The sequence below is a fragment of the Doryrhamphus excisus genome, chromosome 11, assembly GCF_030265055.1.
Source record: "Doryrhamphus excisus isolate RoL2022-K1 chromosome 11, RoL_Dexc_1.0, whole genome shotgun sequence".
Classification (NCBI taxonomy): domain Eukaryota; kingdom Metazoa; phylum Chordata; class Actinopteri; order Syngnathiformes; family Syngnathidae; genus Doryrhamphus; species Doryrhamphus excisus.
The window spans coordinates 9,788,583-9,814,519 of record NC_080476.1 but is presented as its reverse complement, the minus strand read 5'-3'; the positions used below and the strand labels follow the sequence as shown (position 1 = coordinate 9,814,519).

The following is a 25,937-nucleotide window of genomic DNA, read 5'->3' as shown; positions in this document are numbered from 1 at the left end:
AAGTTCCATTAGGTCCCCGTAAGGATTTGTGGGGACAAAAAAAAAGACACATGAAGAAGCCTGGAGTTGGTCATAATATGACAGAGAATTCATATTTTCAGTGGCTACATTTTTATTTCTAAATGTTGAAACTTGTGACAACATCAGAATGACTACTAATTGTTCAAATATTTTGCCAATCAGCCACTCAGTGATTAAAGCAAGAGCCAATCACAAGCAGTCAAGTCCAACAACAAAACACTTTACTAAACCCATCACACAGCAACTTAACACTCAAAAGATATACCTGAGAAATGTGCAAACATGTACCAATATGAGTTTGAAAAGAAAAAAATTTTTTTTAATGTTTTTTCCCTATTTTAAACACATATTGGTACATGTTTGTATATTTCTGTGAGTGCTACACTGCTTTGTGGTGAGTTTAATGCCCGTTGGTAAGATGACGGCATGAGTCAAACTGTGATGTTGAGTAATGACCTCCTACAATTTTTTGAAGTAGAGCCTTAAAAACATCAAAGCTCTCCTTGATGGCCTAAATTGCTAAAGTGTAGAATCTTCTTGACATATTGGTACATGTTTGTATATTTCCGTGAGTGCTACACTGCTTTGTGGTGAGTTTAATGCTCTTTGTAAGATGACGGCATGAGTCAAACTGTTATGTTAAGTAATGTCCTCCTGCAATTTTGTTGTAGTAGAGCCTTAAAAACATCAAAGCTCTCCTTGATGGAGAGCTAAATTGCTAAAGTGTAGAACAGGGGTCCCAAACACACGGCCCGCGGGCCAAATGTGACCCGCAGGATACTAGTTTGAGGCCCCCGCCTTGATATGAAAGTTTAATGTTAGTGCGGCCCGCGCAAGTTTGATATGGATGCTGTACGGTATCATGTACCCCCCCAAAAATATTAAGTTTGATTAATGTTCATGTTAAAGGTTAAATAACTGTTAATAGTTATCCTCCCTATCCGTGTGGAAGTGGTAAGTTTTTGGCTATTTAAGTTTAAAGGAAATAACTTGAAGGCTACCGTTTAGGTCGCTAGCGCTCTAGTTTGCGAGTTAGCATGTGTCTCAAGACCCTGCAGTTGCGCAATATGTTGTAAATAAAAAGAGTATAAATGTGACTATAGTCGTGTTTTTTCATGTCTACAGGGCTCTAATAATGCTTTGTTCATTTTAATCTGAAAAAAATAATTTGTCTACCCACCAACTATATGTGGTTTCTTAAGTTTTTATTATTTGCCGTTTTATTATTATTATTATTATATTTATTTATTTATTACTGATTGATTGATTTTCTTTATTCTTGATTTGTTTATTATTTTTCATCTTATTTTGTGTATTAAAATAAAAAGTAAGATATTTGAGAACAGTGGAATGTTTTATCAGAGCTTTTCTTGTAGAAAATTGGAACCAAAGCAAAGTTTTTTAAAATTTTTTTGTTTTTAATAAATGCGTTTTTTTTTTTGTTTTTTTTTGCAAAACCTGATGCGGCCCAGTCTCACCCAGACCCTAGCTCCAGTGGCCCTAAAGTAAATTGAGTTTGAGACCCCTGGTGTAGAATCTTCTTAGGCATGGCATGATGTTCCTTTTTCATTGTTGTTGTTGTTGTTTAGAATGATACTAGGACCCTTTTGGTCTATAAAAGCAAGCTTGGAGGAAGTCACAAATTTGAGTATGCCAAAAAATGTGCCATGAAATCGTGGAAAATCTTTCCTAGAAGATGAATTGCTGCCGACGTCCTATGTTCTTGTCTTTCTGTAGGCGTAATGGCCGGATGTTGTGGGATCCTGTTGGGTGTAGACTCGCCATTTAGGGAGAAAAAGTTGAAAAGTCAGTGTGTTTGCATTCTGCCCCCGTGTTCCTGCTATTTATGTTTGCCAAGGTGTGAATGAGGTGAATTTGATGAGAATCCCACAGTGCGGCCGTGCTTTGCACCTATAATTCATGCTGGCACAAATCCCCCTCCCCTTGAGCTCTGAAAGGGCTGTATGGCGAAAGAAAGAAGTGGTGCCGTAATTGGGCACTGAATAAATAGTCATCTTTAGAAGCAGCTAGCAATACATTGATGTGTCGGATCCACTTTAAATCACCACAAAGCTATAAAGCCGTTGTTACTTCACAAAGTTGAAGCAATATTTGTGCAGCCACCTCTGACAAGTTTGGCTGTAGTTTGTGACTAACCTCATTTGTTTTCCTGCTCTTACAATTATTTCTGAAGCCGAGGAAGTCTCCAAGCATATAATTAACACAACATTCTCAACAGCCCCCCCCCCCCCCCATCACATTAAATCTCTCCAGCTCCTGCATTATTGATAATTGCAGGAGATGGATTTTCATTTGTCACAAGGATTAAGTCAATCACGTAAGCATGTGTTACACTAAACCTTGACACTGTAAATAACATTGATTGATTGCATTCAGCAATCAGCCGTAATTACTGAGTTACGTTGGGTGTGATTGCGTTGCACTGGAAAAGCAATCAGTAATTATTATCACGCTTGCCAAGAGGGAATCTACACGGCTGCGTTGCTAAAAATGGGTTTTGTCTTGTAATCCCCCGTTTTAATGCAGTCCGCTTTGTACCTACCACCCCCACAACTCCTCCTATCTGAATCTGTCAGAATAACGCTCGAGACATGTATTGTGCTATGTGTATTGTCTCCAAATAGTAGCCTCCGATCGATTGGACGCCATACCCCAGTTAATGTGTGGATATGTCTTTGGTATTCCAGCAAACCACAGCAAGATCAATAATCCACAAATATGGAACAGTAGTGAACCTTTCCAGGAGTGGAGGCCGACCAAAATTACCTCGAGAGTGCAGCAACGACTCATCCAAGAGGTCACAAAAGACCCCACAACAACTTCAGGCCTCACTTGCCTCAGTTAAGGTGAGTGGTCATGACTCCACCATAACAACGACACTAGGCAGAAGAACATGACCACAAATCCTCTGAGGTGTGACGAGACAATAGTTTGTCTTTAACTTTTTGGATGGTGTGTGTCCCATTACATTTGGTGTAAAAGTACCGCCGCATTTCACAAAAAAGAACATCATAACAACAGTAAAATACAGTGGCGGTAGTGTGATGGTCTGGGGCTGGAAGACTTGCTGTGATAAATTCTCAGGAACTGCTGAACAAAAAAGGGTGGATAGTTGTCAAACAGTAGTGGTGTGTCGGTCACGAACAAACGGGTCAAAAGAACCAGTTCTTTTTTGTGAACAGAATGAATGAGGTCACCGCCTTTAAAATACCCGTTCAGTCCGTTCAGTTGCAAATGCTTTTTTTTGATTGGCTGGAGAGTCCTTTTGTAGGGCGGGACTATCTGCGTGCTTGCCTGTCTTATCCTATCGTCGTGCCTCGCTCTGTGGGTGGGTGGGGATAGCTGACTGAAAGACGGAGACCGAGAGATTGACCGACACTGTTGGTGACCTCGTTTATTCTGTTCACAAAAAAGAACTAGTCTTTTGACCCATTCGTTCATGAACGACACACCACTAGTCATCACGTGTTGTTGGACTGTTGAGTCGGAACGAACGTGAATGTGAACATGAGTGAAATGGAAGAAATGAAAAATCCTGAAGGATAATGTCCGGCCATCTGTTGGTGACCTCAAGCTAAAACCAACATGGGTTCTGCAGCAGGACAGTGATCCAAAAATCCAATTTTGCGTTCAGTTGTGTTGTTGTTGTTATTGACTAATATTTAAATCTATTTGGTGATCTGAAACTTGTAAGTGTAACAAACGATTCGGAATGGGGCAACAACGTTTTCACACCAATAGGCTGAGTCATTTGCTAAAATAAGGCCCTTTGTTTAAACCCAACAATTTTTCATTAATTCATAATTAATAATAATAATATAATATTTAGCTAACTCCAGCCTGGCCTTCCTGTTTATCTGCAATGTTTATAACAACAAAACCAATTTAAATTGCTCATTTAATATTATAAACGCTCATTACTTTGAAATAAATTTTAAATAAATGCAAGTGCAAGTGTATTAGAGGTAATACGGTAATACAAACATGAGGTATAATAACCAATAACGCTCTGTTGGCTACACTATAATGGAGTCCTTGACAAATGTTAATGTGAGCTGTGTGCAAAGCCAATAAAACGGCGAGTTATTGAGATGTATTGTGGCGTTTATTGTGCGTGATAGTCGGCCCGAGTAACACTAGAGTGAGAGCTACGGCGTCATCCGCGTGTTTACAGCCGCCTGACATGTTTATCACGACAGGCTAATATAGTGCATATAGTGAGGAAAGCGTAAACTGGCACACGGATCATGAATCCGTCATGAGTTTGCAGGTCCTGTAAATCGCATGCAGAGGGCATTGATCGCCTCCAGCACCTAACGTTGCAGCCACCGTCCTGCAAGGTCATTTTTAAAGTTGATTTGAAAAGGCTGCTCCGGTGTGACCACGCTGGTACCAATTTTGGTGAGGGCACCAAGCTGTGCAATGTTTCAATGTCAAACCTCGGCTTTGCAATATGTAGCCTTTGGGGGGGGTGAGGGAAGGGTGGGCGTAGATGGAACTTTCTCTCTTTTGTGTTTACTTTCCGCCTCACATACATCTTACCAAAGAGTGCAGGGGAAACTTTTTGTGGCTTTTTTATTTCTTTTCAGGAGTAAAAGAGACATTTTTAAAGAGCAAAAAAAGGGAATAGCTATGTCTGCACGGTGAGACAAAGCATTTCATTTCACAATCAACTCAGACAATACGTGCAAACACAAAGCCGCCATGACGCTGAAGTGACACTGGTGCCAGGAGATGTGCACCCCCCCTCTGTCCCTTCCTCCTCTCCACCAAAGTGTCCAGGTAGACATTGATTTATGCTGCTGTGAATGACCTTCCGCAATAGGATGTGATTGTCACTCCCTTTTATATACTAAACTCTGCATTTTAATTGACCACTCTGTGCTTTAGGGAACAAAAAAAAGAACATCTGCAGCCTCTTGAATGGGATTTTGTCTCCATCCTCAAATTGATTGGATTGAGCGTCTCCATGATGTGCATGCTGAGAGTATTTGTTGCTAGGTTACCAGACCAGTTTATCGGTGGTGTCAATATAGGACTGAGGAACTCTGATTCAAGCCACAAATGACTTTTTCCACATCAACTCCGGAACTGCTGAACAAAAAAGGGTGAATAGGTGTCAAATGGTAGTGGTGTGTCGGTCATGAACGAACGGGTCAAAAGAAACAGTTCTTTTTTGTGAACGAAATGATACAACAATAGTTGAACTTTTTGGGTGGTGCGTGTGCTATTACATTTGGTGTAAAAGTACAGCCGCATTTCAGAAAAAAGAACATCATAACAACAGTAAAATATGGTGGTGGTAGTGTGATGGTCTGGGGCTGGAAGACTTGCTGTGATAAATTCTCAGGAACTGCTGAACAAAAAAGGGTGGATAGTTGTCAAACGGTAGTGGTGTGTCAGTCACGAACGAACGGGTCAAAATAAACAGTTCTTTTTTGTGAACGAAATGAATGAGGTCACCGCCCCTAAAATACCTGTTCAGTTGCAAATGCTTTTTTTTTGATTGGCTGGACAGTCAGTTCACTGTTCCTTCTGCAGGGTGGAACTTGCTCTGTGGGTGGGTGGGGTTAGCTGACTGAAAGACGGAGACCGAAAGATTCACCGACAATGTCGGTGACCTCGTTCATTCCATTCACAAAAAAGAACTAGTTCTTTTGACCCGTTCGTTCATGAACGACACACCACTAGTCATCACGTGTTATTCTGCTGTTCAGTTGGAACGAACGTGAACATGAGTGAACGGACTGACTTGACACGGCTGACCGAGTCTATGTACAGGCTAACGACCAATTGACCGAAATGAACTGATCTTTTTACTGAATGAACCAGAATGATCCGGTTCACTGAAATGAACGGTTTTGCCTGTTGCCTGGGCTATCATTTTGGACAGTTTTGACAGTTACGCCACATGGTGGCGCTGTTGTTAAAGTTGACATGAAGTTGTATAACATCCCCATCGGTAGTCTAGTCCATAAAAAGAGACTAACCCCAAACTTGGTCTCCCCCCAAGTCCAGTTTTGGTCGTATTTCGGTGAAGAAAACACAAGCGTCTTTGTCAATGCATAGTGATAGGGGAGAAATTACTCTTTTGAACACATATTGTTTTGACAAGCCAAACTTCTTACTTGGTGTCAAAAAAAAAATCCAAATTATCCCTTTAAGCCCCAAAATTTGACCACGATAAGTTGGACGGACTTAACTTTCTCTCACAACTTTAGGGTGTTTAAGATTAAGATATGCCTTTATTCGTGCCTCAGTGGGTAAATTTGCATTGTACAGCAGCAAGAGTACAGAATCAGTTAAGCAGTACAAAATACACAATATAGAAAAATAAACAATATAAACACCCCAAGTATAAACAAAATCAACAGTTTTTTCCCCAGAGTTATATACAAATACAGTATGTACATAATATGAAACGAGATGAGATATATGACCAGTCTATACACTGAGATTTGAGTTAAAGTGAGTTAATATGAGGCATCCTATTAGCCGGATCATGACCAAATTTGGTGTACACCTTTATGGGATTGCCAAGAACATGTCTGTCAATTTTGAGCATAATTGCTTGAAAAACATGGTCATTCTCGAGCAAAACAAATTAAAGTAATTGGTCATAAGTCCATTTGTCTAAATAATACACACAAATACCTGTGCAGTGATCATAACATACATTGTCTTGAAAGTACACCTGTCCAAATGTCTAGCATGCAATGGGACAGAAAGATCGATGGACAAACGATAGCAGGAGTTTTAGACCAATAATGGCGAGCTGGCCTGAGCACCACTGACATTTGTTCGTCCAACTGATGTGCTGTTCAGATTGACATTTTGCTTTTGGTTTGTATGCTGGGTAGTATACAGACCCCTTTTTAAATGTCTGCACTTGGTGATTTTTTTTTTTTCCGGGGGGGCATGTCATATTCTGCCAGCCCTGGTGTTGCTTGTGTATTTATGCATCTGCGTGTGTGGCAAGGGCTCCATCCAAGGCAACAGCATGGATGGGGAGGGCAACGTGGTTCAGGTCTTGGCGCCCAGAGGTTTTTTCTCGCAAACACAGCTGTCAAAACTGGCACACAAGTCTTATTAGCGCGAGAGCGTGGCCACAGTGGATTGCACAGGCGAGGAGACCTTGGAGCATTGAAGGTTTTAACAGCTAACCGCTTTCTCTCTTGAGGTTGAAGTAAAAAAGTTTTAGTGATTAAATATTCCAATGCAAGAAGGCAAAAAGCTATTCCAATGAAAGTTAGCTTAAAGTATCTTGCAACGTTCAACATGGTGGGTTAAGTCATTTTCATGCATGACAGTATTTTAGTGCAGTGGGTTATCAAACTTTTACATCAACTACCACTTTAAAACTGTTTTGCATTGCAAGTAGCACACATTGATTCCTTTTATTCATCATTTATATGGTTTTGGAATTGTTTCCTTGCATGCAAAAACTCCAAATACGTGTTTTGTGTTAACATTTTTGGCTTTCTTGAACAGATTTATTTGCACGGATTTATATTATTTCTTATGGGATGTATTCAGTTAATATCTGCTATAGTTCTTCTGGAAATCACACTATCAATAACAATATATGAACAGCACGCTTCAAAACATTGTACAAAACACTTTTTATTAGTGCCCATTCTTTTTTGTTCATTTAAGTTTAGTTAACATTAAAGGTCCCTTCCAATTACGACGCTCGATGGGCACCTGAATGCACCATGGAAGCCGCGCAGGTTTGAGAGTTGCTGTCGTCACACGGACCTCCATGTTCAACTCACAGTTCGTCTTTAAACGTGAGTGACTTGGTTACTTCTCATTGGTTCAATGCTTAGACGCTGTTAGCAACCTGACATTGTATTGTGCTGTGTGGCTTAATAAGCATAAAGCTGCTGAGCTGGTAGCTAGCCGCTGAGCTAAGTTAGCTTCGTCAGCATTGCCACTCATTCATTATATTGTTAGCATGCTATTTCAGTGTGTTTACTGCACTGCTGTTAGCGTCGATGTTATGTTTCTGTGCATTGTGATTATGTTGCTAACTAGCAAACCTGGAGTCCTTAGCATTACTCAGTACTCAAAAAATAGCTCTATGTTTCAAAAAGTTTGGTGACCCCTTGTCAAAATAAAGAGAAAAGCCCTCAAAGATTCAACTTTAATTCAGCTTGAAGGTAATGATGGTGTTGGGTATAAAAAGATTTCTATTCAGCACATTCAGCTGTTTTAGGAACTAACTACAAGAAGTATTTAATAAAAATATTTCATTTATTCAAATCTAGGATGTGTTATTTTAGGGTTTTTATTTAAAATAAAGTATAGTATATACTCCTGCCCTGTCATTTATCTTTATTTCACTAAAATACAGTAAAATTGGCATATTTCAGCCATACTGTGACACTTCATTAAACTTGATTAATTAATTTGACAGCTGTGATTAATCTGATTAAAAATTGCAATCATTGACAGCACAATTTAAAACACATCTCTGGTGTTCTGCTGTACCAGCAGTGGTAAACCTAACTCCCTGGCACCTTAAGAGTCGCGCTGGACATTTGTGTGGGCGGATCGGGCTTTTAGCTCGATGGCTAACGCTTTTGACCTTCCTTATTAGGGCCTGGTACGCAACAGGATATATAGTATATAGATCTGGCTGTAAACAGTCAAGATGTCCCAAAAGGAGTAGGAAGAAACACAGCTTAGGTAGTTTTCGGTTCATGTTCGGAGACGAACACAGACATACAATACACAAACACTATAATTGGCAGAAGACATCTGCTACCAAGCAGAAAGCACAACACAAACGTACTCCTTGTGCTTTTGCCCACAGGCGGTCACGCCACACTTAGCAATTCACCGCCACTGTAGTGAACACAACTGTTCGGGAAATTAATTTCTTGTCCAAAGCTGTTTTATTTACAAGCTGCAGAGCAGTAAAAGAGCCAGCATTCTTTTCAGTTCCAAAACTCTCTTATCATCTAATTGGGATGGCGTGTGTGAGATTGTAATTGCAATTCAACACAGACATGCAAGTCATTCGGAATCACTGGGGTGGGTGCTGCGTGACATGTACAACAAATGTAATATTACCAACAGGGCAAAGAAAAATACTTTTTTTTCTGAGATTTATATTTACTGCTTTCACCTTTTTTTTTTAGTTTAACAAGTCATACACAATGCCAGACATGTGGGAAATGAAATATGGACGGCTCCTGCTAGAACCACCACTCGGTCAGCCTTAGGCAGTGGTTCCACCCCAAATAAGTTTGTTGATACGGCGAAGGGGTACACCACTGTAAAAAGTGATGGAGGCAGTTCTCCCCCCAGGGGAGCCCACCCCACTACTTGAGAAGCACCGACCTAAGGGCTGATTGGTTGCGTTTTTGGACTTTTGTGAACACAAGCAGATTTTTAATATGCATATCTGACAGCATTCATTCCATCCATACTTACATATTCTGTGCTGGGGGTATGCTGGAGCCTATCCCAGCTGACTTCGGACTAGAGGCGGGGTACATCCTGGACTGGTCATCAGTCAATCACAGGACAAATGTAGACAGTCAACCAATCAAGGGTGTACACCACATCTGGAAGTCAACTGGGATAGGCTCCAGCACACCCACGACGCTCAGGAAAAAGCGATTGATGGATTTTTAGTCTTCTTTTGTATAAGGCAAACTTTAAGAATTGTTGACTTTTTGTCAGGGGCTGCACGGCAGTCGAGTGGTTAGTGCGCAGACCTCACAGCTAGGAGACCCGAGTTCAATCCCACCTTCGGCCATCTCTGTGTGAAGTTTGCATGTTCTCCCCGTGCATGCGTGGGTTTCCTCCGGGTACTTCGGTTTCCTCCCACATTCCAAAAACACACTAGGTTAATTGGCGACTCCAAATTGTCCATAGGTATGAATGTGAGTGTGAATGGTTGTTTGTCTATATGTGCCCTGTGATTGGCTGGCCACCAGTCCAGGGTGTACCCCGCCTCTCGCTCGAAGACAGCTGGGATAGGCTCCAGCACCCCCAAGACCCTCGTGAGGATAAGCGGTAGAGAATGAATGAATGACTTTTTGTCAGTGACTATGCATATTGGTTAGCCCAACTTGAATTTCCACCGCTGAGCACTAGATGGCAGCAAAGCAGCACAGTGTTAGGCTTCAGCATATGGTGTGGCAAAGGAGGAGTGTCCCTGCGCCTCCCTTTTGAGAATGGAGACTAGTCCTTTCAACTCCCTTCAATCAAGCCCCTTTAAAGGCAGATGGAGTGCATTGCTTACAGCGGGGACCTTGCAAGAGCTTCTTTCAACTGTGACAGATATTTCAGATCCAAGCCACTTGGACCATGAGTAGGGAAAAAAAACATAGTGTGAGGGGAAGACAGGGGGAGGCATTGTGGAAGCTGGAGTTCAGATATTGAGGTTTGATAAGCACAATGCAAACCGTAAAAAAACGTACTGGACGTATAGATTCTTCTCAATTTTCCTTCCCCCCCACCAGCTGTGATCTGACATTGAACCAATGGTTTTGAAGCCTTGATTCTGTTATATATGGTCTCTGTGGTTGCCTCTCACGTGCTGCATCACTCGCTCTAGTTAATGCTCAGCTGTGTGAACCCAGGATTAGATCAGACCAGGGAAATCAATGCAGAAGAGCTCAAAAATTGAAGAAGAGCAATACATGAGACGCCACACTTTTTTTTTTAAAATCAGGGGTCGGCAAGGAAACGTTTCCCCTTCAAGGTTGACCGTGTCAGTCCCATGTATATATGCAGTGTGTGTCCGCTGACTTGGGAAGGCGGTGTCTAGGGGAGCTCAGGACACGGGAGACTGTGCGCCATGTCCGTGGGATCGTTTAGACCGTGAAGTTCCCACCGAAGAGGCGACCGGCCGCTTTGAAGTCTTGGACTTCTTGTGCAAGCCCGTAATCTCAGCAGTGGCAGCAGTGGAAACGGGAGCTTGTTTCTGTAGGTTTCACCAAAGGACATGTGATTTATTTGAAAGAACCGGACTTGCTAACATTAGATCATTGAAAAGCTTTGATGGAATTGGATTGATTCCAATGGGGAATGGGCTTGTGTTCAGTTTGGATCATCAATGGATTATCTGGTCTTGCACAGGGTAATTCAGATCTCTGACATCTTAATTCCACTTCCCATACACCTCCACACTGAATACTCTCTCAGTTCAAAGGTTAAAATTGAAATTGTCAGTGAAATTATTTTAATTAGCAGTAGCAGGAGGGACAAAAAATGTGTGCCCAAATAATTGAAAAGAACCACAATCTGCCCTGACCCTCTTGTCATTGGATTGAGTGAAACCATGCTAGTGGTCGACTGTATTTGGTCAATCTCAGAAAAACAGTACCAATGTTGTAACTGCAGTAAACAGCAAACTGCTCAGGCAGCATTAATATCACTGATGAAGACTTTCACTCCAACAGCTGAGTATAGCAACATTTTGGTAATGGTAATGGTTTTATTTCATTTCAACATGCATCAGATTACAATTGAATGCATCACATAATCAGTTCACAGTTCCACATGTCCAAAAGGAGTAGGAAGAAGCAAAGCTTATTAAATCCTACCCCTCCATCTGGTACTTTTACAATCAGTAACTGTTACATTTGTTCACTTCCTGCCTTTCTAATATAATTTAAGTTTATTTCGTTATTTATTTAATTATTTAAATATTATTATTTTTTATTTTTTTAAATTTTTTGTCACTCTGTGCTTAATTGAGTATATTCCGATATGTGGATATATTTGATGTGTTGTCCTGAAATTTTCCCCCAACTCTTGATTTGGGTCAGTGTTATGAGTACCTGAATCCCAGCCATGAAAAAAGCAAGGCAAAATTAACATAAAAGTATACAAACTCTGTTGCTTATTCCTGTGTGGCTGAATACGGTACGCCTCCCTGAGCCAGAGATTCATTACTGCCGGCTTAATTTTCCTGAGGAGACTCCTGAGAGGGACCACTGCAGTACGCTTGCTAAGCAGCATCTGTACACTTTGAAAAAAAAGTTTCTTTTTTTATTTAAAGCAACTATGTGCATGCATGCAACATGACCCCTCAGGACATTAGGCAGAGCTTTGCGCTGGAACAACAACAAAGTTTTACATGAATATGGTGTATTTATGAAGCAGGAAGTTGCTACAGAAGAGGGAAAGTTGAAATCAGGTAATTGGAGGTGAAAGAAAAGGCCCCGCCATCACAATGTTGACTGGAATAGTACAAGCCTCTGGAGCTTTATATTTTTCCAAAATGTAGATGAGCTTAATGTGCAGATTACCCAGCACAAAAATACCTCACATTTTCCCGTATCAGCAGTTGGCAGAGCATTGCTTATGCCTTTTGATGTTGGAACAAGCTAGTCAGCTTTCACAGAGTGATGATGCATTTATACTAAATGTGTAAAAACAGTAAAGTATACATGAGACATGAGATATGCTGCTTACGTCATTTGACACTAGCTAGCTCCCTCATCGGTAGTTTGTCCTCCAACCCAGCTTGAACAGGATATGACGAAAGGTGACGAATGGCTTGCCATTTAAAGAGCATTGGGATGATGAAAATAACGATTAAGTGGTGCAGATCCCTCAAAGGATGCGGTGGAATAATAAAATATCAATGCATGACGCATGAGATGCCTGCATGATCAGCAGAGTGACAAATTACAGTTAAACTATCACTCTCCTCCTCTCCTGTCTCCTCAAAAGTGAAGCCTTTTGTCTGGGTTGTTTTTACTGCTTAAAGATATGAAGAACCAGACGTGCAAAACGACTTTAGCAGTGTTGTCTGATGGGAAATTTGTCACCAGCTGCTTTTAATCTTCTTCCCGGGATGGATGGATTCGCCACATCTAACAGCAGCATCTCAAACCAAACAGCTGACGATAGTCAACATGAAGGTTGACAAGAAAAGGTTGAATAAATTACTGATCAATTGTAACTAGGCTGGGGCACAACTAAGTAGTTGATGAATTCATCTTCGGAGTAGGTTGACCAGCATGTTTTCACAACAAAATTTGTTTACAATTCCTAACGAGGAACAAGTGGTTGGAGTTCTTGATTCCTTACCAGAAAAAGACAAATATTTTAATCTGTCAACAGTATTTCACACTGGACTGTTTCGTGAACATGGGGCCAGTATGCAGCTTGACGAGCCGACAAACTGTTGCTAAAGCTCGATGCCCTTCCAACATTACTTGGTGGTGTCAAAGAGTCAGAAGAACAAGCAATAAGTAACAATTTATCAGTATCCTGTATTTATTTTGTGTAAGTAATGTAAGAAAAGCGTTGTCTGTGTAGCATTATATAGTGTGCATACAGAGAGCGGGGTGCAAATTACAAGCTCACCTAATGTGGAGTTGGTAATTTCTGCACCACAATCAGTCTTTAAACACCGCAAAGTAGTAGCGCAATAGTAACAAAAGTAACAAAAGTAACAAAATAATGTAATAATAATATTATTTTATTAATAATATTTTAATAGAAATATTTAATGACCACATTACACGTTACCAATGTTGTAGAAAACCTAACACTGAAATGCTAAAGCTACTTACCATTAAGGAGTCGTCTCGATGTAACCTCTTTTGTTGAGAAACTTTGGCAGCTGTCCCGAAGTCTTCATGAGCACTTGGGAGTGTGACCAACCACAGTGGAGTAGGTAGGCCGTGGGTGGACTAAATTAAGACAGTTTTCACGGGAAGCACAAAATCCCAAAAAATACTCCTGGAATAGGTGCAGATTCTGGAAGATCTAGAAAGCTTTTTGTGCTGGATAAATTGAAATATTTAAATATCTTTTTGCCATGTCAAATAAATTTGACAAAATACATAAATCCATGTCAATAAATTGAATTTTATTTATTTATTTATTAAAAATAAACATTAAGACTTTTTTACGGTTTTGTCTGGCCTCTGAAAATATTTGAATCATCAAGATTATTTTTATTTTATTATTATTTATTTTATTTGAAAAAATATTTAAAATAAAATTGGCAAATTTGCCACAAAAAATTGTCAATCAAGAAAATGTTGCTGAATCTGAATACTGTAGTTTTGTGTCTATTTTATGAGTCATACTTCTTCTTCAGAATCCTAATATATATCACTTCAAATACTAAATTAATCATCCCACAACCCTCTAAAGCCAAGAATAAATACATACTCATACAAAAGCTTATTTACCGATGGACCCATGGCGTAGTGCCCAACCGTGTCCTTGTCATCGTTATCAACGTAGGAATCTTTCCATCTTTTTTATTTGTGCTTGGTCAGCATGGTCACCGCTGTCTCTGTGGCAATCACAACATAGCCATCACTTGTTTGGACAGCTTTGCACTCTGGATGATACACCCCTGAAAATGCAGCCTGTTTTCATGGGAGGAGTGCACATAAAGTAAAACGGCTAAATTGGTGGAATGCAGATGAGAGGGAACGCTCGAAAATGGAAAATAGTCCAATTCTAACTTGAAAAAAAAAAATGTCCCACTTTCTCCGGCACATTTTGTTCTTTGCTTCCAATTTGGGTAGAAATTGCCAACGTTCACTGAAGAGTTGACGTGTTGTGATACGGTTGATTTATACGCTGTAGCTTTTTGATAAATGCTCAAAGGCACAAAGTCATTAAGATGGCGCAAGTGCGATTAGAAGGGTGTTATTACAGATAGCCTGCTCCTAACCCTCTATGTGACTTGTGATGGCTCTCTTGCAGCCTAAATGAAGCGTCACATTAGTGCCTACCACGGGGGATTTGAAATGCAGTTCCCAAACTCAAATGAATGACTCTGTAAAGAATAACACAGATGTCCCGGGGCATATTTTATTAATTCAAAGGTACATCATCTCCTCTGCAGTTGCTTGGAAAAAAGTTGGAGTCGAGGAACATTTTAATGTGGGTTATTAGACCGTCTCTCAAGGAAAAATGTACAAAAGTACATTAAGTTTGACATGAACTATTCCAATGGTGCCCGCCTCACGTTTTTTTTTTTTGCTTTTCGCACCTCTGCTCTCACCTGCGCGTTTGCTTCTCTGAAGATACTGAGTTTAATTAACACGCTTCAGGACATATAGGAAGAGATTGGCAGTAGGGATAAAATGCAGAATCGTCAGCTGTCTCACATTTCTTCCTTCTCGGTTAAACTACTTAACCTCCTTTGTGACTCTCAAGTACAAGGTTAATCACTGTAGCAGCGTCTACGTCAATCTGTCATCAAGTCACTGAACTCCCAGAAGAGCTCCGTACCACAGAATATCAAATTGTATTTATGGCCTCGCTTATTAATTAATCCATCCGCTCTGTCTTGATATGGCAAACATTCATTCATTCATTCATTCATTTTCTACCGCTTAGCCTCACGAGGGTCGCGGGCATGCTGGAGCCTATCCCAGCTGTCTTCAGGCGAAATGCGGGGTACACCCTGGACTGGTGGCCAGCCAATCACAGGGCACATATAGACAAACAACCATTCACACTCACATTCATACCTACGGACAATTTGGAGTCGCTAATTAACCTAGCATGTTTTTGGAATGTGGGAGGAAACCCGTGTCAACCCATGTATGCACAGGGAGTACATGCAGAATCCACACAGAGATAGCCGAGGGTGGAATCAAACTCCGAGCTGTGTGGGCTGCGAGCTAACCACTCGACCACTGTGCAGGATATGGCAAACATGTCTTGAAAAATGAATTGCTTTAATAGTTTAATGTATTTGTTGCTTACTCGTTCAATGCCTACTGCCGGAATTTGGACCTGGGGTCAATGTGTGTCAATCATGCACTTCACCGTTATCCTTCTAAATTTATTTGTTCCTTCATTTTGACAGAAAAATTGTACCGTGTGCAGTTCTCATCATGCAGCAAGATATCCCTGGCATTTTTTTGTTATTAAAAATAAATCCTTCAATATTTGCTTCGAACCTTGACATCACTTCACACAATTCTAATAATCGAATGCATAGGAAAGGTTGTATTCATATTTCTATTCGTATATATTGAGAGTTACAAGTGTCCCTGTTATTTGAACGCCTTTGGTATAACTTTGGTATAACTCCTAACATACATTCGTTGCAAAGCAAGAAGCAAAGCTATAGTTATGGTGGACAAATTACATTATGTGAATAAAATGTTATCAATTTTGATATTTCAAAATCATGTGGTATCTGACATATATTTCAGTCAGTGCAAGGTATTATTTGTGAAAAGTGGAAAAATAGGTCCCCTTTAACATTTTACAGTTATTATTTTACATGTTTGTTATGCTGTGTGCTGGTGATTGAACAAAAATATAACGAAGCAAGTTTGTGTGCACCTCAACTTTAAATTTTGACATCCAAGTCAGTTTTAAAATCAAGAAATTCAGTCGTAAAGAAACTGAAGTAAGTGTTCACATAAATATCCACCCTCTTTAAAGTGATTTGAAATGAGATCCAGCTAGTTGCTGCCTGCAGTGTCACAGTTCGTGAAATCACCTGAGTAGAGTTAATGTGTGCCAAGTGACTGCAGTATAAATATTGTGTTTGGGAGGTCCAATCTCTGGAGTCCTGCCATAATTGTAACAGGAAGTCAAACGAACACATCAAGAAACTTAAGTAGAAGACTGGTGAGGGAGTCCACCATGACGCCAATGGGAGAGACAATAGTAACTAATTAATTTCATTAAATAAATGCAATTTTGGTCGAGTGGTTAGCGCGCAGACCTCACAGCTAGGAGACCCGAGTTCAATCCCACCGTCGGCTATCTCTGTGTGGAGTTTGCATGTTCTCCCTGTGCATGTGTGGGATTTCCCCGGGTACTCCGGTTTCCTCCCACATTCCAAAAACATGCTAGGTTAATTGGCGACTCCAAATTGTCCATAGGTATGAACGTGAGTGTGAATGGTTGTTTGTCTATATGTGTCCTGTGAAGCGGTAGAAAATGAATGAATAAATAAATGCAATTTTAGGCTGAAATATCCAAGGGAGGGGGTGAATATGCTTTATAGGGAGCATTTGTATGTATGTATGTATGTATGCATGTGCTTCGCTAGATGTGCTAAAAGACCCAACAGGCACGTGCAAATGTGCAAACATGGGCCTTCGCTCTTGAGGATGCAAATACACTATCTGCATATTCACACATGCAAAGCCTCGCAGGCGCGCTCATACGCTCGCCGTCACGTGAATCAGCATGTGAGTGAGTCAGAGGACACAGGGGTGTGGGGGTTGGGGGGGGGGGTACGGGGGCAATGCAAATGCTCTCGAAGTCACTGACATGGCATCCATTGGGAGATGAATTTGTGTGAGAAAGATGGAATTTTTCAAGAGAGAGATGGCCCTGATTCACTATTTTCACTGGGACCCCCCCAGCCCCCCACCTCACCCCCGCTCTTGCCTGAACTGCTCTCTCATGCGCATCGCTCAGAGAAAGACAGAAAGTGAAAGAGAGAGAGAGAGAGAACCTGCTTGTCAGACTACAAAAATAGACGATGGTCTCTGGAGGATGTGATGTCGTCGACAAGCCTCTGTTTACTTATGTTTCTCACCCCCCCCCTCCAATCGCCCCACCCACCCCCGCTCCATCTCTCGTTTGCAGCGCCACTGTGTTGCTCGCGTCCTCAAAGACTCCCAGCTTTGCTCTGCTGTACATTTCCCCTTTCTCAATCTTTCTCAAGCCTCTCTCTCTCTTTCTCTCTCTGTCTTGCATCGTGGGGACACAGACTCATGCATGCTTGCCAAACGCTGCCACTGACCTGATTGCTAAGAGCCCCCATGCTTTTGCCCATTACCGGACTGACCCGAATAGAACACTTTGAAGCACAGATTTTCCCAAGCGTCCTTGTTTTGCAGCTGCGTCTTTCCATTTCTCTAGTGTGTGTGTGACGGGAAGAGAAGCTTTGACTAACTTTGAGCATAAGTTATTTGGTGTCACCAGTTGGTTTGAATGTGTTTGTGTGCCTTTTTGCTACTACAGATTCTTCTGAGTGTGTCTTTTCTGCTGTAGTTAAGAAAACTAACAAGTCTAATCCTAAAGTGATAGGATTGATACTTAGAGGTTATCACATGGTACTCGACCTCGACCTTCGGCCTCGGGCTGATACTGACACTTGGGGGCATGATACCTGGCCAGACAAACCATGTGATGATCTTATTATCACATACTATTTAATCATGAGCTTATTATCACGTACTACTTAATCAAAAGACCATTTTGTTTCCAGAAAATGTTCAGTTTATTACATGTATTATATCTAAACAGTTTAAACAATAATTAAACAACAATTGCAAAAATATTTCAACAAATTTTTTTTAATCAACAGTCTTAACTTATCATTCATTCATTCATTCATTTTCTACCGCTTTTTCCTCACAAGGGTCGCGGGGGGTGCTGGCACCCATCCCAGCTGTCTCTGGGCGAGAGGCGGGGTACACCCTGGACTGGTCGCCAGCCAATCACAGGGCACATATAGACAAACAACCATTCACACTCACATTCACACCCATGGACAATTTGGAGTCGCCAATTAACCTAGCATGTTTTTGGAATGTGGGAGGAAACCGAGTACCCGGAGAAAACCCACGCATGCACGGGGAGAACATGCAAACTCCACACAGAGATGGCCGAGGGTGGAATCGAACCCTGGTCTCCTAGCTGTGAGGTCTGCGTGCTAACCACTAGACCGCCGTGCCCCCCTTAACTTATCAATGTCTGACAATTAAAGTTCCATTAATCAAGTTTGGGTTTTTTGGTGACTGGAGAAGCACTATGCACTAAGCACTCGTGTGCTGTTCTCTGATTGGTTGTTTCACGGGCACGATACCAGAGCAGCACATTCTGAGTGGACAGCTACGGGGGCTGATACTGGACATGGTTAAACTCTATATTTTCATCAGTATCACTACCCTGGGCTTTGACACAGTATCATTTCGGCCATTTCCCGTATCATTCATGGGCAGTTTCTAGGGTACAGGGCCAATTAATACTGTAGTATGTGATAATCACTGGGATATACAGTAGCGACATTTAATTTTTTTATGGTTCCGGTCAGCATTTGTTTGGTTTTGCGTCTGTTAGCTGCCCTTACATTTAGGATATTTATTGTAAGCCACTTGAGTGGATGCAAATACATACACATGCTTTTCTATTACTTTTCAATTTGAAGTAATACTTCTTGCAAACTGTTTATATGCTGTATGTAAGTACATGACTAAGGGGGGGGGGTGGATTGCAGCAATTCAGTCAGACCTACCGGCTCACCTGTGGCACCACACACAATATATCTCAGCTCCTTAATCTGATTTGACTGCATTCCTCCAGCCTCGGCCGCTGCCAACAACCATCCTCGTGATTCTGTTGTCAGGCACAGAGTAATGAAAACACATAAACTTCTCATTACCTGCCGGGGGGCGGCTGAGCATCTGTAGTATATTTACACACAAACACGCACAAACACTCACACACAAGGGAGAGGACACAGAGATGCAGAGGTCGTCATTAAGTGTGATCACAAGCCCTCAGTCAGTGTGTGACACTGACGTACAAAGTAGCCTATTTGACAAATACCCAGGCTTTTTATTCCCTACAGTGTAAAGCTATTGGTTATGCTGCCTCTTGAATTCTTGCATTATCTGTAATTCAGTTTCAGTAAGTTCTTAAAAACAACATCACTAGTGTCAAACCGTGAGCCTCGAAAACTGTCCATACTCCATCAAGTCTTCAAAAGCTGTATTAAACTGAAGCTTTTTAATGCGTAATAATTTTCATGGCATGTGTTGGTAGGTAAGTTTTTTTAGGCGCACACTGTTGGCAACTTTTCAGTAAGAAAAGTAGCTATTGGCTGTCCCAGAAGTCACTAGATCATTTGCATATTGGTTGCATATGATGTTGTAAAATGCTGTAAAAAAAGTGACTAAAAACAACTTAATTATGTTTACAACTATCAATAAACTTATTTTATTGGTTGCCTGGTTAATTATTGCTTTGTTAATTTCAAATGATCCATCATTTCATCCGAATATTCATTCATTCATTCATTTTCTGACGCTTATCCTCACAAGGGTTGCGGGGGGTACTGGAGCCTATCCCAGCTGTCTTTGGGCGAGAGGCGGGGTACACCCTGGACTGGTCGCCAGCCAATCACAGGGCACATATAGACAAACAACCATTCACACTCACATTCATACCTATGGACAATTTGGAGTCGCCAATTAACCTAGCATGTTTTTGGAATGTGGGAGGAAAACGGAGTACCCGGAGAAAACCCACGCATGCATGGGGAGAACATGCAAACTCCACACAGAGATGGCCGAGGGTGAAATTGAACTCAGGTCTCCTAGCTGTGAGGTCTGCGCGCTAACCACTCGACCGCCGTGCAGCCCTCATCCAAATATAATACATTTAATACATTATCTTGGCCAACGCCTCTCAAAGTTGTCCCATCACATGTTGGCTATTGAGAGCATTTTTAAATTAGCACAATTGAACAGCAAATAACAGATATACTGTTTTTATTCTATGGTTCTTTTCTCTCATGGCTGCTACATGATAACCTGTTATTGGCCACATTTGGACAGGTGGACAGGCTGGGTGAGGGCCAACACTGAGGTGTAATTTCCCAATCTCTCACAGTCACTGTGCACTCGCAATTACTTGGCATTCTCACAGCATCCGTCTGGATGTGTCCATTGAAGTCAAAGCTAAGACACAAATAGATTTTATAGGCGATCTGGCTCATGGTGGCCGTGGGGGCTGAGGTAAAAGGTCAGGTTTGTTGTTGTGGTTTACTCGTTTGTGCTCTTCCTGCCCACACATATCATCTAGAATTATTTACCAGAATATAAGACAATAAGGCTGCATCGCGGACGAGTGGTTAGCACGCAGGCGTCACGGCTAGGAGACCCGAGTTCAATTCCACCCTTGGCCATCTCTGTGAAGAGTTTGCATGTTTTCCCTGTGCATGTGTGGGTTTTCTCCGGGGACACCGGCTTCCTCCCACATTCTAAAATCATGCTAGGTTAATTGACGACTCCAAATTGTCCATAGGTATGAATGTGAGTGTGAATGGTTGTTTGTCTATATGTGGCCTGTGATTGGCTGGCGACCAGTCCAGGGTGTACCCCGCCTCTCGCCCGAAGACAGCTGCGAGAGGCTTCAGCATCCCCCGCGACCCTCGTGAGGATAAGCGGTAGAAAATGAATGAATATAAGACGACCACATTGACCACATAGTGGTGAGTTAGTCACAGGAGGAAAACTTTTGGTATTGCTTCTATATGTATATAAACCCCCACCCACTGTATAAAAGACTGTAAAATACCGTATTTCTAGGGAACAGAATGTCGTCTTATATTTGGGTCATTTCTCAAACTAATTCTTGTGGAACAAGTGAGGCAAAATGGACTACACTACTTTTTTCCAGACAGCATTATCCTCATCAGTACAACACTGGCTTTGAAACAGGAGTTCAGAACACTCAGAGTTCTTAGAAATTATTTAAAACTCCTATCCCTATTTATGTGCAAGTGATTTTGAATGATGTCCAATCCAGGACTACGCTATTTACAAGCTTCCTAGTGCCATTTCAATCTTCTGTCTACACTGAGCACATCAGTTTAACTTCAAGAGTAATTTGAGGTCGGGGGCCCTGTCGAGCCTTCTTATTCTTTGACTTCTGGCCATTGTGCGGCACCCGTGGAACAGTTTGAAGTTAATTAACTTCAACAATCGTATTTTATCAGCAGTCACTGTGCGAAACGGGCCACTGGAACTTTCCCACCCCCAGAGTTCCTTTTGAATTTAAACCATCTGTCTTCAGGGGTGAAAGTAGATTGAAGTCCTTGCTGCCACCACTCACACCCCCTCTTACTGCTGTTCTCTTTCGGAACAACACTTTCAAACGTTTAATCAACTGGCAGCCTTCGACAAAAGTTTTGAAAGATGTCACGGTGGAAAACGCGAGTCGATTGTTGCCCAACTTTTATTTTGAAATTGCTTTGATTCATTGATTTTGTCAAGTGTGACATGGTAGGTGCCCTCAATGATCCCACAAATATCTCACTTTCAGTGAAATATCTTCAGTTGAACTCATAACTCCAAAATGACTGAACTAACAAACTTGTGAATGTTTTTGGGGACCACCACTCCACATAAAAACTAATTTATTCCAAGCACCATTCGCCCTATGGTCTTGTTCGTCAACGTCACCACTGATATAATTCTATAAACAGCTCTCAACAAGGCGGTGGTGTTGTCCAACTTAAATCACTCAGACAAGCATGCAGAGACACAGGAGCAGAAATGTGATTAAGTGTCCAGAGTGATAAAAAACTTTGCAGACAGGAACAGAATGAGCGGAGTGATACCAAGGACAAAAATGAATAATAATAACAGAGAATATTTGTCTGTTTTAATCAGAGAGTCAACAAATCATTTGCTTCAAAAGCTTGTATGCAAGAACACCACCCATAATAGTGAAGAACAGATTGTACCAAAAAAGTCCATGTTTAAGTACCTCAAGCGAGGGAACGATGGAACACGACTTGCACTTTGGGTAGTGTCCGAACAGAAAAGATTGCGGGTACAAGCGAGTTTCCTCCATAGGGTGGCTGGAAGCTCCCATTGAGATAAGGTTTGGCGCCCTCTAGGCAGCTGGAGGAACCTTTTAAGATAAGACATTTCTTGTCTTTAAATAAGCCAAGTTTAGTGACATTGTTGTTCAAACTACCTACAGTACAAGTCTCCACCTCCCCCCAAGGAGCATCTTAATTTATTCCTGCCCTTTAGTCTTTCGCTCTCACACTTTCCCGATCATTACCTCTAATCAGCATATCAGCATCCCCCTCGGCGCCTTGCATTATCAAACTCTTCCTTTAACTTGCATAAGGCGGCACACCGGCTGTTTTCCCATCATCTTCCACCGTTAAAGCACTGACGGAAAAACAGGAGGTAGATACCTTTTTTTTCCTTGACTTCCACCTGCGCCCATGATGGTGCATGTAGGTTTGAAAATAATTCAGGCTTATTTTGCTAGATGTCTTGCTGGCAGGATTGCTTGAAATTGTCCACTTTTTTTTTTGACACTATAAAATTGAAGAAGCTATCTGTACCCTGCAAACTGCCCATCATCTGTTGCGACCTCAATCTCGACAAAATCCTGTTCTCTGCAAACATTTTCGATCAAAAATATCTTAGCCCAAAATCAGTTGATTTATAAGCTGAACATGAATTGTATGGATGCTGTCTTGTACCAGGTGTATTATACAGTACTGTGGTGTGACTAACTTATGGCTATGTTATAAATGTACTGCAAAAAAGGGTATAGGGTCAGGATAATTCATAATGCCGCCTACAAAGAACACATTAACTCCTTATTTCTAAAATTACAAATACTTCAACTTGCTAATATAGTTCATCTTCAACAGCTAAAATAATGCATAAGGCTAAAAATAACCAATTACCTAAAAATGTCATCCAATACTTCTCTACAAGAGAGGAGAAATATGATCTCAGGGAAGAACTCAATTTGAAACACTTATATGCTAGGACTACGTTAAAAAGCCATAGCATTTCAGTATGTGGAATCAAACTATGGAATGGATTGAGTAAGGACCTCAAACAATGCACAACGATGAGCCAATTCAAGAAACAATACAAGCAGTTGATGTTTGCTAAATACAAGGATGAAGAGTCTTGAACCAGTCATGATGTGCTATATATATATCACTATATTGACACTTACTATGGTACCCATTATGTCATTGTATGGTCATATCACCTCGTACTTGATTAAAAAAAACAAAACAAAAAAGAAAACAAAAAAAACCCTTAAACTATATTAGGAAAGCAGGAAGTGAACAAATGTAACAGTTACTGATTGTAAAAGTACCAGATGGAGGGGTAGGATTTAATAAGCTTTGCTTCTTCCTACTCCTTTTGGACATGTGGAACTGTGAACTGATTATGTGATGCACTGATGCATGTTGAAATGAAATAAAACCATTACCATAACTTCTTCCCACAATGTTTTTGGTGCCAGCAAAGCATTTCATTCAAATTTGCAATAGTTGGAAAATACACAAACAGCAGAAATGGAAAAACAGCGACAGCCTGTACTATATGTATTCATAGTCTGTATTTGATCTGAGTGTCTTTCTGAATATAAAATACTTTTTGTCTCTATAGTACATAACTAAACAACACCGATGATTAGAAGCTATCATTACTGAAAATGTCCTTCCTGTTTCATTTTCCCATCTAAAGTTGTTATACAGCCTTGACTGAGGCACTGGGTGTGCAATGGCAAGCATAGTCTTGGTAAAGTAGACTTTTCACAGCAGGACAAGGCACAAATTGGTTTCTCTCTCTGTCCAATTTTTCTTAGGCATGAATTGAATTGCATTATGTGCAAATCCCTATCACATTGGCATCCAATAGTTGCATGAGCGTCAAACTGCAGTCTGGGCCATTTAGTGGCACAATAAATCTTATTTTACCATTGAGCTAAGGACCGAGCGGGGGCCCTCAGAGTATACAGCATCAAAATACCCCCCGGACGTAGAATACAGACCAGGCAACATTAACTTTAGAGGAGCTGGTGAGGAAGTCGAGGCAGATGAAACAGCTCATAAAAGAGTGTCAAAGCCAGTTGAATTATTAGAAGGGAATAAGTGCATAATCAGCTGATAAAGAAGGTTTGTCATCAGACTTTGACTTTGTGGCCCTAATGCTATAGTCCATTTTGGGAATAGTCTTGATTGCGCTGTCAGTCTCTCTGATCCTCCTCTCCCTTAGGGTTCTTCTTATGAAATCTGTAAACCCCCCTACTATGTGTCCTTGTTTGAATCCACCCGCTTCTTTGATACTGTTATTTGATACTGAGAAGGGGCACTGGTTGTGTTTTATGTAGTATTCTGAACTGCTGGGGTCGGGACCTAAACATGGGCAGTGGATCCATTTTGGACAGACGATGAAGTTCTATTTTGACCGATAAAACGGCCTCAGAAGACGTTTTGTGTCTTATCTAGGCGGGAAAGACACAAGTCTGACTAGTTAGGACAGCCCTAGACTTAAGAGTTGTTGCAGGTTTTGCTCATTTGTGGTGCCAACAATGTCGTTAAGATGCAATGGATTGGAACCTTTGCCAGCCAACAACAGTTGTTTGGATGGTATCACCCTTGTTGGCATTCCGTTTGCTTATAATGCTGGTCATTGACATGCCTAAAAACAAGGTTTGTTTATTAGTTTTAGGAAGTATGTGGAAGGAGAAATGGTGTCGTAGACCTCGCCTTTCTCAACTTTGACAGAGATGACGTCCATCTGTCTTGAAAGAAATTCAATTTTACTTTTGAAGTCAAACTTTAGCATTGAATTGAACTTGAATTGGATTTTCTAAAAAAATAATACCACCGGCCACATAGCAGAGTGTGTGGTTCATATTTTTGACATTTTTGACAGCTTGTAGATTTGAAACAGGCAATTGTCTGAACTCATTTAACATGCACTCTAAATGGATGGGCGCCGGATTCCGACTGATTTTAAATTTATCTTCTATTCACTGAAAAAAAAGACCATCTTCCAAGTCTTAGGTAATTTTGTCTCTCCTGTCTGTCACATTTTTATGGCTGTCAAGCTTTTATCAATGGTTGGCTTTCATCTTATGTCGGGTGAAGACATTTTTGCACATGGAATCCCTCATTAGAATCATTCCTGCTTCACACGTGTATCTGCTTGTGTCAGAACCTATTGTTTCTGCCAAGTCCGTACCCGGCATGGTATGGGATGCTACTTTTATAGAATGTCACTGTCTTTTCCTGGCCATCCATTAGGCGGACTGGCTGACTGGTATTGTTTACAGCTGCAGGGGATCTACTCACATATTTACCAGCATCTCATCAATAGCTCAATCGTCCATTGAGGAGAAGAAGAAGGAAG

General features: G+C 41.1%; 1 long non-coding RNA gene across 2 annotated transcripts in view; it reads left to right on the top strand.

Annotated features, from left to right (window-relative positions):
• Positions 1–7,741: 7,741 nt before the first annotated feature.
• The window catches only part of LOC131137859 (uncharacterized), a 116,395-nt gene continuing 98,199 nt past the window's right edge, over positions 7,742–25,937 (top strand). For both annotated transcript variants that reach the window (XR_009131991.1, XR_009131990.1), the window contains exon 1: positions 7,742–7,832. This is a non-coding gene — a long non-coding RNA (uncharacterized LOC131137859). The remainder of the gene's footprint in view (positions 7,833–25,937) is intronic.